This window comes from Rhineura floridana, chromosome 1 (genome assembly GCF_030035675.1).
Source record: "Rhineura floridana isolate rRhiFlo1 chromosome 1, rRhiFlo1.hap2, whole genome shotgun sequence".
NCBI classification, from domain to species: domain Eukaryota; kingdom Metazoa; phylum Chordata; class Lepidosauria; order Squamata; family Rhineuridae; genus Rhineura; species Rhineura floridana.
Window position 1 is genome coordinate 286508995 of NC_084480.1, and position 16825 is coordinate 286525819.

The following is a 16825-nucleotide window of genomic DNA, read 5'->3' on the forward strand; positions in this document are numbered from 1 at the left end:
TGTTGGATTCTGGGAACATTTTTGCTTACCCAACATTTTTTAAAGAGATATAACACTGCCATAGCATAAACTTCTTCAGACTTTTAATTCACTTTGTTAAATGCATTATCTACTTTAAGAATGTAGTCAGATTTGGCATTTGGAAGGCATATGTTCCAAATTCTTTGAAAATCACCATTTTTTCCTATTGGGGGATAAACATGCAGTTGGATGATAGCCACCATCCTGGCTAACACATCTGGCACTTAACCCAAGTTATTCTGGCATATCTGTCTCCATGAAAGCTAGAGCCTTTCAAAACACAAGCTGGAAGTCACACAACATGCCATTGTCTTGTAAGCATGGGCCATGAAAGATAGTTAACATCAGCCAGGGAAGATAGCAGAAACACTGGGTTGTATTCAAGCAAGTCCTACTCAAAGGAAACCCACTGAAATTAATGACTAATTTAAATGAGTCTACTCTGAGTAGGACTAACATTGACTACCACCCATCATTTTATACTTAAACTATACTTAACAGTCTGCATCTGTGTTGGAATTGCTTTTTAATATGTTTTTAAACCTTTCTTTTAAATATGTTTTTAAAGCTTTTAAAAAATGTTTTTATGATGTTTTAAAGTGTTTTAGTACTTTTGTTTGCTGCCCTGGGCTCCTGCTGGGAGGAAGGGCAGGATATAAATCTAATGATAAACAAACAGACAAACAAATAAATAAACTTTTGATAACGTTAATGAGACAAGATACACTTGCGTACTTGGCACAGATTTGTTCCTTCTGTACACAAATATTTTCCTAGACTGTACCACATCAGGCTCCATAGAGTTGCATGTTTTAACACTTCTCATTTAAGAAAAAACAATCCAAAACAACAGCAACTCCCTGCATATAATGTATCTCACATCAGAGACAAAGGCTCAGCCAACCCTTTTCCCTGATATGAAATTATTTTATATTGGGTGGAGTATTTTTCCCATTGTAATGCCTGCCCAGCCTGAAGCTGTATGGTCGTATTCGTATTCACTTGATTCTACTGATTACTGTCGGCATCATCACCATCACTTATTACATGCCTTTCACCCAAAGGTCCCAGGGTGGGTTATAACAATTTTAAAATACAACATTAAAAACAATTTTAAAAAACCCTAATTTCAATGAAGCAACACATTCAGGCACACTTCTTCCCAGTAGACTTAGGGTTTCATACAAAGAGGGAACAGATGCATGCATAAATTCCTCCTCAGGGTCCTAGAAGTTCTCGTCCTCTTTTCTCGCTTCCACAGCATGTGCATTTTGCAAGTAAGATCCATGAGCAAGAGATTTGTTTTCTCACATTGTCTTGGTCCATGGAACTTTCTTGTATGGTATCTCAGTGTAATGTTTTTAACTTGTAACAATCTATAGAGGAATACGACTTCTACGGAGGAAAAGCATTACATCAGAATCTATTCTGAGATGTTGATTCCCCTTGAAACATATCATCTTTGTCTCCATTTGTAATCCAGCAGAAGCAGCTGAGGACACATCTCTTAGCACAGAAATGTTCCAAAAGATGCTGGGAGTGGAATGGAAGGAAAATCAGTGTTACTGTCATGCTAAACTAGAGTGTGCAATGAATGATCCCATCCTCCTCATTGCTATTTGGGATTCAGAACAGGCAGAGGCAGCTGTTTAGGAGTGTTGACTTTTTGAGTGTTACTGACCTTGTCTCAAAATTGTCCTTACTGTTCTTAATATATCCAAACTCATAGTGCTTAGGGAGAGTGCGGAAGCTATTCTACTGCTTTACATCACTAAGTAAAATGGTCTTACAATGTACTCGAAAGTATGTATAAGCAGATGTAAACTCCACTCCCTGGTAAGTGCATGTTTATTTATTTGTATTGATTGATTTATTTTGAAAATGTCTAAATTGGACCTTCATCCAAAACATGAATTCAGGGCAGTGTACATAATATATCACTACAATATTAAAAACAAAAACAAAGATAATATATCTTAGAAATAATAGGATGTGTAGGATTTCAGCCTTAGTTTACTTCTTGTGGAATCTATACTTTGAACACTGCCATAAACTAGAACAAGTACAGCATTTATTTCTAAATCTCAGCTGAAACATCCAGATCTGACAATAAGGAAAAATAGTAAATTTAGCCAGACACACAGAGGGTACTGTGAATAGTAGTTTTGTGACAGGGTATGAAACTGCAGTATTAAGCAATATATAAATGATTAAAGCTAAATAAAATATGGGAGATTCTGTCCTTCAGATTCAAACAGCTGCCTGCTGTACAGCTCAGCATCTGCAATTGCAGACCTGACTGCTCTGTGGGATTTTCTGGCTGACATGGCTGGTGCTCCTGTGCAGACTCTTGTCTCACTGTGGAATGATGAAATGTGTGGACCTATCAACACAATTGTTCCTGAGTGCCCTCACTGTTGTTGTGGAGCATGTAGGACATCTTGGTGCTCCATTGAGCAATTAAACAGGAGAGTTAGCGGCTGGAGTGCAGGTGGTGTAAGTCTCGGTCTGAACCTGATTGAACACGGGTGAGGTTGCATCATTGTGCCTACCACGTGGCAGTGGTGGCAGTGAAGAAAGCTTACTTCTCTGCCACCATTACATCCCCAAGTGGCTGTCTGGCAGAGCTTTTTCCCAAGGTGAAAGCTCTGTTGTCATCTGGCCAAGAGAGTGTTGCTCTGACACCTTCGGAGGCCTACTGTAACAACTTTGTGAGGCACTTTACTGACAAAATCGCTCAGATTTGGACAGAGTCGGATGCCAGGGTTAGAGCAAGGCGAATGGAGGTGTCCAGAGCACTGTCTGTTCCATTTGTACTAGATCTGTTTCAATTATTATGGTCTGAGGATGTGGACAAGCTACTTGAAGTGTGGCCAGCCACCTGCCCCCTTGACCCTTGCCCATTCTGGCTTCTTAGACTAGCCATGGGGGGTGACTGGGGGGGGCGGCGGCTGGGAGTGATTAATGTTTCACTTGGGGAGAGGGAGGTACCATTTGCCTTGAAGTGGTGTGTTCCCCTCCTTAAGAGGATGTCCTGGGATGCAGAAGTGCTAAACTATCCCCCAGTGGCAGATATCCCCTATTTGGGCAAGGTGCTCAAGAAGATGGTAGTGGTCCAGCTTCAACCACATATGGAAGAAACTGATTACTTGGATCTGTCCCATTCTGGCTTCAGGCCTTGCCATGGCAATGAAGCCACCTTAGTGGCCCTGGTTGATGACATATGTTAGGATAGAGATAGGGGGAGTGCAACCCTGCTCATTTTCCTTGATATCTTGGCAGCTTTTGATACTGTTGACCAGTATCCTTCTGGAGTGGCTCAGGGAGGTGGGGGTTAGGGGCATTGTGCTTCAGTGGTTATGCTCAGATCTCTAGAGCCACTCCCCAAAAGTAGTTATGGGAGCTTTCCTGTGGTGTTCCACAGGGTTCCATCTTGTTTCCCCATGCTGTTTAACATCCAAATGAAGCTATTTAGAGCTGTCATCAGGAGATTTAGAATGAGGTGACATGAATATGCAAATGACACCCAGCTCTGTCTCTTTGTTCCATCTGAATCAGGAGAGGCGGCTGAGGTGTTGGACCAGTGCTTGGAGGCAGTGATGGGCTGGATTTGGGCCAATACATTAAGGATGAATCTTGAAAGACAGAGGTGTTATGTATCCAAAGTTCTTTTGTCCAGAAGGTGGGGAGACAGCATGATGGGGTTGCACTCCCCTTGTTACACTGCAGCCAACTCAGAAGGGACAGGAAGGGGGGAGGCATAAATTTCAGGCGCCTCCGCAGTCAGAAGAAGCAGAGTTGGGGATTGTTGTGTCTGAGCAGGAGCGTGCGGGAGGGGGGCAACCTGCTCTTCAGCCATTTCCCACGAGTAATGCCCTTTACGAGGAGCCGAGCACACCGCCCCCCATTGATGCAGAGAACTTGTGGGAGGAAGTTTCAGAAGCAGTGCCAGTTCCTCCTTTCCCAAGCAGTTCCCAGGAGGATTCCAATTAGCACCGCCTCTTGACCTCGACCCTGTTATTCGGGAGCAGGTGTCTTCAGATGAGCAAGTGGAGGCGCGGCCCCTGTCTCCTCATTCCCGCCGCTGCGAGAAACAGGGCAAAGACAGGAGTTACAAAGGTTACATTTGAAAACATTTCCTATATAAGCCTGCTGCTCCCGGGGGGGGGGGGTCGCTGAGTCAACTTCCTTCACACGCTGCAGAGCATGTCTAGAGTTTAGTTAGGGACTTTAGTGAGTTAGCATAGGGTTTCCTATGAAGCGCAATGCTTTTGATGTATCCATTACTCTAATAAAACGAGATTTACTTGTACACACGCTCCAGCCTCATTCTTTCAGCTCTGGGCGGGACACCCCTTGAAGGAGCAGCTTGGGGGTACTCCTGGATCCAACATTGTAACTGGAGGCTCAGGCGGCCTCAGTGGCTAGGAGTGCCTTTTTTCAGCTCCAGCTGGTTCACCTGCTTCAGCCCCTTTTGGAAAGAGATGACTTGGCCACAATACTATATGCTCTGGTAACATCCAGATTGGATTATTGTAGTGCACTTTACATGGGGCTGCCCTTGAAGCCGACTCAGAAACTTCAACTGTTCCAAATTACTGGGTGGGGTTCCATCTAGAACTCCAATAACTCCTGTTCTGATACAACTGCATTGGTTGCCAGTTCCTTTCTGGATCCAGTTCAAGATGTTCACGTTAGTGTTTAAAGCCCTAAATGATGTAGGTCCCAAATATCTGAAAGACTGCCTCCTTCCCTACAGATTCTCTTGGATAGGAGATCAGCAGAGGGGGCCCTTTTGGTAATTCTCCCCCCTCAGAAGCCTGGGGGGTGGCGGCCTGGGAGAGGGCATTCTTGTGGAAGCCCCTAAGTTGTGGAACTCCCTCCCCAGAGAGGCGCATCTGGCAACTTCACTGTACAGTTTTAGGCAAATGCTGAAGACACACCTCTTTACTCTGGCCTTTAACACCTGAGATGTATATTTTTAGGACCCACACTATTTTTTTGTGATGTTGTGATTTCAAGTTGTTTTAATTTTTTTTAATGCTGTATTTCAAAACTGTTGTAACCTGCCCTGGGACGTCTGGGTGAAGGGGGGGTAATAAACAACAACAACAATTCAGCTTAACCTGCCTCAAAGGATTGGTTCTCCTGTAATAAAATGAGATAAACATTTCAGAGTACTTTAAAAGGACTATGGAAACAATTAACAGCAATCTCCCGCAAAGTTAAATTATATTAATAAACCTATAGACCAATTCTGTAGTGTTTTTTTTCAGAAATAAGCAGAAGTAATGCAGTTTAATTAAACAATACTGTATTATATTGTAAACCAGACATGAAACATACAGAGTTCCTCATATTTGAGGCAAACGGGTGTGGTGCGGACAGCTACCAATAGCAGTTGTGAGGACAGCTATTTGCCATTTGATTACTGGCACAAGCCACCCGCTTTTTCACAAGACAGTTTAACAAATACTTTTCCAAACAAGCAAAAAACAAGTCTGTAGCGTTTGATGGTATAGAAGTGTGCTGCCTCTATGACCATGAAATTGTCTGTTTAAATTTATTATTTATTTATTATTTATTAGATTTATATTAATGAGGAGTAAATCTACACCGAGGAAAATCTAGACTGCTTGTTCTTAGTAGCTGATATGTATTTAGTGTATTGTTTATATTAAAAAATATGGCTCATATCCAACTAAGGTTTATTTAGAGAAGACCTATTGAAATGAATGAACCTGAGATAGTCATGTCTACTAATTTGAATAGGTCTACTCTGAGTAGAACTAACACTGGAATAATGTCTATAGTCCACCAAATTAACCTATACATTGGTCCTCATCATGTTCACATTAATACAATTGCGGTTATTAAAACATCAATAACAACAAAAACCAAACATAAAAAATTGTTGTTATATGCCTTCAAGTCAATTACAACGATGGCAACCCTATGAATCTTTTTTTGGATATATTCATAGGGTTTTCATGGTAAGAGGTATTCAGAGATGGCTTGCCATTGCCTTCCTCTAAGCCTATAGCACCTGGTATTCCCAGGCAGTCTCCCATCCAAGTACTAACCAGGCCTGACCCTGCTTAGCTTCCAAGATCAGAAGAGATCGGGCATGTTCAGGGTAGTATGGCCATAGGTTAAATAATTAACACAGGCAAAAAGCCTGGCAAACTTTTTCATAGCCACCAGACAGCAAAATAGAACTGTCTTTGCTACAGAGTTGGAGAATTCTGCAAGAGGACTCTACAACTAAAGGGCCTTGCCTCTGATCACCCTCCAAAAGGATGCCATAGTGGTAGAGCACATGCTTTATATGCAAAAGTTCCCATGTTTAGTCCCTGGAATCTCTAAGTAGGACTGGAAGAGACTCCCTATGTGAAACCTTGGAGAGATGCTCCCAGTCAGTGTGGACAGTACAGAACTAGATGAACCAATGGCCTGACTCTATATAAAGCACCTTCCTATGCTCCTAACTGAAGTATAGACAGTTCACATAGTACTTCCTCCCACCCCTAATGTAAGCAGTCCTTGACCATTCATATGAATGTTCTCATAGGGAGAAATGTCAATGCAACAGGGGAAGAACATGGATGTGATTGGCAGATATTGTCAGAAGCACTTCTTCCAGCAGAAGGAAATGCTGCTGGCTGTATTCATGCAGATCACATAGCTTAAAGATGGACAAGACCATCAAGCTGTGAGCCCTGCTCCATTCTGTTGGTCTTGCTCATTTTCCACCTGGCCTGGAAGGATGGGCCCTCACTGAGTCCAGCTACCTCCTTCCGCTGAAACTCCTTAAGGACCATCTACCAGTGAGGTCTTCAAGGTCTGATCCCTGCTCTCTGTCTGGCTCATTTCCATCTGACCTAGGAGGGTGGGGTCCTGATTTGATTTAAGGTTTGTTCCTGGGGTCAACATTTGCTTTTTGTTTTAAAGTGTACCGTTTTGGTGCTATTTGGATTCATTTTTGTATTTCTGTTATTAGGTCTTAGTATGAATTTAGTATACAATTTAAATAACATCCCAGAAGAATATAAAGATCAAATAAGGAACAGATTTGAGACTTTAAACTTAGTTGACAGAGAACCAGAAGAACTATGGAGTGAAGTCAGAGACGTTATCAGGAAAGAATGCAAAAAGGCAATACCTCTAGTTAAAAAGAGAAAAAGACCTCAATGGATGACTGAAGAAACTCTTAAAATGGTTAAGAAGAGAAGGAAAGCAAAAGCAAAAGGAGATAGAAACATGGTTAGAACTCTAAATGCAACAATACAGTGACTAGTACATAGGGACAAGGAGAAATATTACAATAGTCGTATAGAAATAGAAGAAGACAACAAAAAGGGTAGAATAAGAACCCTATTTCAAAAGATTAGAGAAATGAAAGGGAAATTTAAACCACAACTAGGGATGTTGAATAATCAACAGGGGAACACACTGACTGACCGAGATGAAATAAAAGGAAGATGGAAGCAATACACTGAAGAACTCTATAAAAGAGATGCAAGGATGACAGAGTCATTCACGGAGGAACTGTATGATGAAGAACCAGAAATTTTAGTATGTGAGGTGAAAGCTGCTCTTAAAATACTTGGAAGAAACAAATAACCATGAACAGATGGCATACCACTAGAGTTGCTACAAGCTAGTGAGACTGAATCTGTCCAAATATGGACAAAACTTTGTCAAGCAATATGGAAAACTAAACAATGGCCCCCACACTGGAAGCGTTCCATATATATCCCAATTTCAAAGAAAGGGGATCCCAGGGAATGCAGTAATTATCGAACTATTGGCTTAATATCCCATGCAAGGAAAGTAATGCTCAAGATTCTACAACAAAGGCTTTTACCATATATGGAGTGAGAAATGCCAGACGTCCAAGCTGGATTTAGAAAGGGAAGACATACAAGACATATTGAAAACATACGTTGGATAATGGAACGGAGCAAGGATTTTCAGAAGGCGATCACCCTGTGCTTTATAGATTACAGCTAAGTCTTTGATTGTGTAGATCATGAAAAACTATGGAAAGCTTTAAAAGAAATGAGGGGTACCACAGCATCTGATTGTCCTGATGCTCAACCTATACTTTGGACAAGAGGCTACTGTAAGGACAGAATATGGAGAAACTGATTGGTGTATTTTATCCTATTTGTTTAATCTATATACAGAACATATCATACGGAAAGCGAGATTGGACCAGGATGAAGGAGGTGTGAAAAATATCAATAATTTAAGATATGCAGATGATACCATACTACTAACAAAAACCAGAAATGATTTGAAACAAATGCTATTGAAAGTTAAAGAGGAAAGCACAAAAGCAGGACTACAGCTGGATGTGAAGAAGACTAAAGTAATGACAGCAGAAGATTTATGTAACTTTAAAGTTGACAACGAGGACACCTAACTTGGCAAGGATTATCAATACCTCGGCATAGTTATTAACCAAAATGGAGACAATAGTCAAGAAATCAGAAGAAGGCTAGGCCTGGGGAGGGCAGCTATGAGAGAACTAGAAAAAGACCTCAAATACAAAGATGTATCACTGAGCACTAAAGTCAGGATAATTCAGACCATTCAATTGGAAAGGGGTGTATTTTATCACCCCATTTGTTTAATCTATACGCAGAACACATCATACAGAAAGCGGGATTGGACCAAGATGAAGGAGGTGTGAAAATAGGAGGGAGAAACATCAGTAATTTAAGATATACTGACAATACCATACTACTGGCAGAAACCAGTAATGAAGGCTAGGACTGGGGAGGGCAGCTATGAGAGAACTAGAGAAGGTCCTCAAATGCAAAGATGTATCACTGCATACTAAAGTCAGGATCATTCAGATCATGGTTTTCCCGATCTCTTTGTATGGATGTGAAAGTTGGACAGTGAAAAAAGTGGATAAGAGAAAAATCAACTCATTTGAAATGTGATGTTGGAGGAGAGCTTTGCGCATAATATGGACTGCAAAAAAGACAAATAATTGGGTGTTAGAACAAATTAAACCAGAACTATCACTAGAAGCTATAATGATGCAACTGAGGTTATCATACTTTGGACACACAATGGGAAGACATGACTCACAAGAAAAGCCAATAATGCTGGGAAAAACAGAAGGGAGTAGAAAAAGAGGAAGGCCAAACAAGAGATGGATTGATTCCATAAAGAAAGCCACAGACCTGAGCTTACAAGATCTGAACAGGGTGGTTCATGACAGATGCTCTTGGAGGTCACTGATTCATAGGGCCGCCATAAGTCGTAATCGACTTGAAGGCACATAACAACAACAAGCACATAAACACAGATAATTTTATATGTGTAAGTTAGAAGACGATAAAAAACAGTTATACTGTATGTAAATGTAACATTTTCCCCTAATCCAACCCTCTGTTTTTAAAATGCTAAATTAAATCAACTTTGTAGAAAATAGTTTATCTAGGGAAGCTCAAGAAATCAGTGGTGTCTGACACTCTTCAAATGTACTTTGTAGCTTATTGGTTTAGTGTCAGTTATTGACAGCTTTGGCTGGGAAGAATTCTGGTCATATCAGCAGCAACTGCAATTTAATTTTATATAGCACCTTCCACATCAAAAACACATTGTAAACTGCATTCCCATCAGGTTGTTGATAAAAGAAGAGGTCATGCATGGAAATGAGTAGTAAGGTGTGTGTATGAAACTGGTGCTTAAAAAAAATCCCTTTATAGAAATTATAGTTTCTTGCAAACAAATATTACACTTTTCAGTAACTTTGTCTCTCAATATTCATAACACTTCATTTCAGCCATCAAACATTTGTCTTAAATCCTTTGGCCTCACTTTATTTGTAATTGCAGTCATAGTTATGTTCGTTCGTCTATCTAGTGCTGTATTTATCACATTAAATCTGAGACCAAAGTCCCTGCTGTGTACCACACAAGCGGTAAACAACAGCTACAAATGCATTCTCCCAAGTGAGAAGGATACAAAAAAATGTATTCATTGGTGTGAGATATAAAAATGTACTCTCACACTTCTGAAATGTATGGCTGCTCCATTCACACTTGTGCCAAAGGCAAACATACATAATTCTAACTGGCAGCTGGACGACATTCCAAACAACCACCACATTAATTCACTCACCTCAATATGCAACCTGCACAGTGTGGTGCCAGGAAATCTCACTATAAATCCTAGGTCCCCATACTAAACAAATTCCAGAAATATCCCTATACAATGTAACGTGGCAGCTGGGGAATTGCTCTTGTTTAACACTAGTAGCAAGTAAGATGTCTGCTTGCTTTCATTGCTTCTGTCTTGGATTAGAAGTTAAGTTTCTGATTATATAAAAAAATCACAATGGTTCTAGCTTCAAGTTAGTTTATATTCATTGTGTGAAGGCAATGAAACCCTCGGAGGGGAACACAGGCCTTTGTTTTCTTACAAAGCTGGGAATATTTATGCTAATTGTTTGTTGATTTCTGTCTACCTGATGACAGGATTACATCAGGTCTGTGGCACAATGGGAAGAGAGTCCTGTGTACAGCATGCAAGCATCAGCAGATTTATATCTTAAACCATACATGAACCTTAATCTGCCTTCAACTCCAGTGAAATTAGATAACAGAGCATGATACCAGCTGCAGCAGAAACTCCATTACCCCATGACATTTTTTCCTATGTGTGAACAAATCTTCATCATCACCAGTGTATTGTATCCTACTTTTGCACTGTAAACCATGCTCAAAGCAGCTCACAAAACAGGAAAAGACTCACATAATAAAAAACAGCAACATTTCAGGATAATTCACTAGCAATTATTAAACCAATCAAATGTCTCATATTAACAAATCGACATTAAGATGAAACAATCCATTAATAATTCATGTAGTTGTTACGTGCCTTCAAGTTGATTACGACTTATGGAGACCCTCTTTTTCACAGTCCATGGTATGTGCAAAGCTCTCCTACAGGTTCAGACTCACAGCGACTTTTCCCCTCTGCAAGGGTGGGGGACCCATTAAGATGGTCCGCCCCCGGAGACTAATGATTTCTGATGATTTTCAAAGAGCTCTGGGGAGTTTTCCGGCTGATAGGGCTGGTGCTCCTGTCGAAGCCCTGGTGGAACTGTGGAATGCAGAAATGACCCAGGCAGTTGACATGATCGCTCCTGTGTGCCCTCTCCTGTGTAGAGCTCATGCAGCTCCATGGTATACTTTGGAGCTGAGAGCGATGAAACAGTATAGGAGACGGCTGGAGTGCAGATGGAGGCGAACTCCTGCTGGATGCAATCATGCACTGGTAAGTGCCTATACTAAGTTGTATTTAGGGGCAGTGAGGGCAGCAAAAAAGCAACATTTTGCTGCCACTATTAAATCATCTATCTGCCGCCCAGCGGAGCTTCTTAAAATTGTCCGAGGGCTACTGCATTCTGGCCCTACGGACATGGTGGAGTCATCTGAGGCGCGCTGCAATGAATTTGCTAGGCACTTCCAGGATAAAATCTCTTGCATCCGCCAGGACTTGGACTCCAATGTTATAGCAGTTGAATCGAATGAGGAGTCCAGAGCACAGTCTTGACCCGATTCCTTGGATGAGTTTCAGTTGGTACAGCTTGAGGATGTTGACAAGGTGCTTGGACTGGTGCGTGCAACCACTTCTAGGTTGGATCCTTGCCCTTCTTGGCTAATAAAAGCTAGCAGGACCGGAACAGCTGGCTGGGCCAGGGAAGTGATTAATGCCTCATTGCGAGAGGGAGTGGTCCCTGGCCACCTGAAAGAGGCGGCAGTAAGACCACTTCTGAAGAAACCGTCCCTGGACCCAGAAAATTTTAACTACTATAGGCCGGTAGCTAATGTCCCATTTCTGGGCAAGGTCCTGGAATGAGTGGTTGTCAGCCAGCTCCAGACACTCTTGGATGAAACTGATTATCTGGATCCATTTCAGTCGGGCTTTAGACCCGATTTTGGCACGGAGCCTTGGTCACCCTGTATGATGACCTTTGTCGGGAGACAGACAGGGGGAGTGTGACCCTGCTGATCCTCCTTGACCTCTCAGCGGCTTTTGATACCATCGACCATGGTATCCTTCTGGGACGACTCACTGATCTAGGAGTAGACGGTACTGCTTGGCAGTGGTTCCACTCCTACTTGGCGGGCCGTCTCAAGAGGGTAGTGCTTGGGGACCATTGCTTGGCACCCTGGGACCTCCAGGATGGAGTTCCGCAGGGGTCAGTTCTGTCCCCCATGCTCTTTAATATCTATATGAAGCCGCTGGGTGCAGTCATCAGGAGCTTTGGAGTGCGTTGCCATCAGTATGCTGATGACACGCAGCTCTATTTCTCCTTTTCATCTTTTTCAGGTGAGTCTGTTGACGTGCTGAACCGATGCCTGGCTGCAACACTGGACTGGATGAGAGCTAACAAACTGAGGCTTAATCCAGACAAGACTGAGATGCTGCTGGTGGGTGGTTCTCCTGACCGGATGGTGGATGTTCGACCTGTTCTGGATGGGGTTGCACTCCCCCTGAAAGAGCAGGTCTGTAGCTTGGGAGTCCTTTTGGAACCATCCCTATCACTTGAGGCTCAGGTAGCCTCGGTGGCACGGAGTGCTATTTACCAAGTTCGGCTGGTGGCTCAGCTACGCCCCTATCTGGACAGAGAGAGCCTCGCTTCAGTAGTTCATGCCCTGGTAAGCTCTAAATTAGATTACTGCAATGCGCTCTACGTGGGGCTGCCTTTGAAGATGGTTCGGAAACTGCAGCTTGTGCAGAATGCAGTGGCCAGATTGTTAACGGGGACCAGACGGTCCGAACATATAACACCGGTTCTGGTCCGCTTGCATTGGCTGCCTATATGTTTCCGGGCCCGGTTCAAAGTGCTGGTTCTAACCTACAAAGCCTTACACGGCACAGGACTACAATACCTGATGGAATGCCTCCCCCGAAATGAACCTACCCGTACACTACGCTCAACATCGAAGTCCCTCCTCCGAGTGCCACTCGGAGGGTGGCAACAAGAAAAAGGGCTTTTTCAGTGATGGCCCCCGATTTATGGAACAATTTCCCTGAGGAGATACGCCTGGCGCCAACACTGCTATCTTTCCGGCGCCAGGTTAAAACTTTCCTCTTCGCCCAGGCATTTTAATATGTTTTCGCATGTGTTGGAACTGTTTTACCTTTTTAAAAATTTTTAAACTTTTAATGTGTTTTAAATTGTTAATATGTGTTTATTGTATTTTGATGTTGGTCTTGTGAACCACCCGGAAAGCTTCGGCTATGGGGCGGTATATAAGTTTAATAAATAATAATAATAATAATACAGTGCCACATTTCAAATGAGTTGATTTTCTCTTACCCACCTTTTTCACTGTCCAACTTTCACATCTATACATAGAGATCGGGAATACCATGGTCTGAATGATCCTGACTTTGGTGTTCAGTGATACATCTTTGCATTTGAAGACCTTTTCTAGTTCTCTCACAGCTGCCCTACCAAGTCCTAGCCTTCTTCTGATTTCTTGACTATTGTCTCCATTTTGGTTAATGACTGTGCTGAGGTATTGATAATCTTTGACAAGTTCAATGTCCTCATTGTCAACTTTAAAGTTACATAAATCTTCTGTTGTCATTACTGTAGTCTTTTTGATGGATAATTTCACTAGAATAATGTAGATGTGTCTGTCTGGCCCTGTCTAAATTACTTCAGTACATGAATGTGGGAATTTGGATATGGGATTGACTTTTCACAAAAGCTGGCATGCTAAATTATGTAACAATAATAACAATTGGAAATTAACTCTCTATGTGCTTGCATTTCCTTATGTAGGCAATTATATGCATAGTTTTCTTTATTTGTTTTTACTTAAGATGTTTCCTAGGTACCCAAGTGTAAAATACTTGTATGCCTAATCAGCTGAGGAGGACACATGGATGGGTAAATCACCAGGGAAGGATCCAGCCCTGGACTCAGTGCATTTGAGAGATTCGTACATGAATGCAACCTTCAATAACTATGTGGCGCACATGCATTTTGGTATTTATTTATTTATTTATTACATTTATATACCCCCCCATAGCTGAAGCTCTCTGGGCGGTTTACAGCAATTAAAAACAAATATACAAATTTTAAAACACAAAAAACAATTTAAAAACACAATTAAAAAAAAATTAAAAACAATTTTAAAACACATGCTAAAATGCCTGGGAGAAGAGGAAAGTCTTGACCTAGCACTGAAAATATAACCGTGTTGGCTCCAGGCGCACCTCATCGGAAACATCATTCATCGTCACGCGATATCTGCACTAGACTACAAAACATAAAAAGAAAAAAGTCCCATTTAGACCACTGCAGTATGAATGCTTTCCAAGAGGAAAGGAGACTCGGTGCTAGAAGCCCGGCTTGCAACGTTAAAACATACTGCATTCAGTTTTAAACAAATTTCATTCAGTATCTAATGGAAGAGGAATGGGAAAAGATATCACTAGAGATATAAATATTGGCAATTCTGACAAACATAATTTGCTATAAGACAGGTACAAAGTTCAATGCTTCTCCCATGTAATAATATTTCAACAATTCTCTGCACTTTACCCATCATTCTATTCTCATACACAAAATAAGTCAGAAATAAAAAATTTCCAGTGTTTTATCTTTGACAATTCCCCCCCCTGCAGATCGGTCTTGGTCCAAATGTTGACCATTGTGCTATGAAAGAAAGCTAAAGTTGCCCTAATATGAGATGTGACTGAGTGATAGTTGAGAGGTAGGTAGGACTGTGCATGCACAGGATCGGCTTATGTTAACATAATTTAAGGACTACAGGACCATATGACATGACAGTCATCTTTCCGTAATGACCACATTCCAAGTATTTCTTATGAAGGCCCTTGGAACTGAGGTTTGAAATGAGAATGCAGTGTGTCCAAGAATTCATAGTATATGTAAGCGGTTTTTATATTTGACAGGTAAGTCTCAAAATGCAGATACTGCAGATTCCGATTTGTCCTTGCATTTTTCTCTTGTATGTTTAATATGAATTTTTAATGCACATGGAAACTCTTCCTATATATCCTTCTTTTAAACTTAAACTAAGACTGATCCTCCTTTCCTCAAATACTTCCTTGTTTTTGCCAAAATGGCTGCATTTGTCAACAGGAAAATCTGAATAGAATTTTTAGCTGACCTGCTCCCTCTTCTGGCTGGCATCTAGCTTTGCAGCAATAGAAGCAAAAATAAACAGTGCATATTTAAAATTTGTCTTGCACTTACATAGATTTATTTAAAATAATGTTTTATGTTTATTTCTTTTGATTATCCACAAGTTTGGTGGTTTTTTTAAAAAAATGAAAATGTTAATCCTGAGGGTGACAAGAGAAGACACTGGTGTATGGGATGAAGTAGTTTGATGTACTGTCTGCTGTGTTATATATGTCTCATTTTTGGAAATAGTGAATAAGCTGAGACACATTGTGATAGCAGCACAGGAGTGCAAGATGACAAGTCTCAGCTACTGATGACCTGTGCCCAGCAGCGGGCAACTTATCTTTGCTCTTTGTGTGCCTCTGTTTTGGGTCCCTCATCAAAAAGTCCCCTTCAAAGAGGGTGGATTTCAGTCTCACTGCGTTTGAAGAATGCCATTGAGACTGCAGTGCCAGCCTTCTTGAATATCCAGTCAGCAAGGATCCAAGGATCAGGACCATCACACCAGGTCCTATAAATCCTCAGCTTCAAAGCTAGCTCCTCAGTCAAAGGAACTAATCTTTAACATCAGACTTCTGCCTAGCTCAGCTTCATTGTCCCGACTGCTGCCTTAACTGACCACACACCCCTGCTTCTGGCTTATTTGGATGGACAGCCAACTGCCAGAACTGGATGGCTCAGAGCCTGATCCAGTTGAGACCAGAAACAGATCAGATAGTATATCCTTTAAGGAAATGAATCAGATGTTTTTAAAAAGTATGGTTGCTCTTATCCAACTTAAGATAAAATGATCACTACTTCGCAAAACAGAACAAAACAACAGTTGACTCAGTTCTGTGAGTTGACGGATCTGCACCTGTGTCCAGAGTGCTGATTTACCAGGGCTGCAATGGTAAGGCGGGGGTGGGATGGGAAGGACAAGACTGTACGGCCTCATCCAGCGTTCTGGTGGATCCTCACCTGCAGGGTGGAAGTAAGGGAGGAGGAGTGTTCTTATGCTCCTCTGTCTTTTTCCAGTTTTTTAAAAAAATATTCCCCTCCCATTGGGAAGCCCCTCAATTGTTTCTTTACTTTAAGGCTCTCGGTTTTTCTTTTGCAGCCATATCTTTACCTGTGTTTACCTATGAAATCAGGTGTGAGGCAAGTGGGCATGGTTTGGGGAAAATGGCTTCATAGGCCACATTAGGACTCTTGTTGGGCTTAATTGGGCCGATGGGCTGGAGGTTTCCCATCACTGTTGCAGGGCAGGAGCAGCTGAAGTTTGTATGGTGGCTGGGAGGAGGAATCCAGCACTGGATCTCACTCTCCAAGGTCAAAGTTCTTCCACTTCTTGGAGAGGGAAATCTGATCCTTTCAACGACACTCTTATCCTTCCTAGGATTGTAGTGTCCAGGATCTTTCTACAAGTACTGAGAATAAGAATTTATCCCAGACTAATGATTCAAATATCTAGCTAAATATTGAACACTTTTGATACAATTTATATTGTTTCATTATGTGGTGACTAAATATTTAGGATTTCCCCCCACTCCTAGTTATACTACAGAGCTGAATAGTAAAGAATTCTTGAAAGTCAATATAACAGTAACTTAAAACAAACTCCAG

General features: G+C 41.6%; 1 non-coding gene across 1 annotated transcript; it reads right to left on the minus strand.

Annotated features, from left to right (window-relative positions):
• Positions 1–6055: 6055 nt before the first annotated feature.
• Positions 6056–6174, minus strand: LOC133375875 (5S ribosomal RNA). The gene has a single exon (XR_009760329.1). It is a non-coding gene; the product is annotated as a 5S ribosomal RNA (ribosomal RNA).
• Positions 6175–16825: the final 10651 nt, after the last annotated feature.